This window comes from Galeopterus variegatus, unplaced genomic scaffold (genome assembly GCF_000696425.1).
Source record: "Galeopterus variegatus unplaced genomic scaffold, G_variegatus-3.0.2 Scaffold552, whole genome shotgun sequence".
Taxonomy (NCBI): Eukaryota; Metazoa; Chordata; class Mammalia; order Dermoptera; family Cynocephalidae; genus Galeopterus; species Galeopterus variegatus.
In genome coordinates, this window is record NW_007726663.1 from 607,485 (window position 1) to 607,982 (window position 498).

Genomic DNA, 498 nt, shown 5'->3' on the forward strand with positions numbered 1-498 from the left:
GTATTATTGTACTAGAGCTTATTTCCTGACCTGAAAGGCTTTATGCTGGCTGTGTAGGAGACTGGCTTTGTTTTGCGGAAAAATATAATGGAATGTTGAGAGATGATGGGCCATCATGTCTGCAGCTTGTTCTCAGAGGGTTCAGAAAAAGACCAATGTAATCATGGGTGTACAGAGAGGGACAAAGGAGTGAGGGTTACAGTAAATATGATAATATGTTAACAACTAGGGAATCCAGGTGAAACAGAAATGGAGTTTGTTTTACTATTTTGGCAACTTTTCTGTAAATTTAAAATCATTTCACAGTATAATATTTAAAAAAAACCTTATTGGCTTAATGCACATAGAATCCAGATGGCAAGGTTCCCTAATTTATTCAGCCTAAATCTTGGTTAAAAAGTAAGATGGAAGATGGGCAAGTACTTAGATTTTAGAAATGATATTCTGGACACACACAAATGTAGAGAAGAGGGGGGGAAAAACCCCACAGAAATTAGT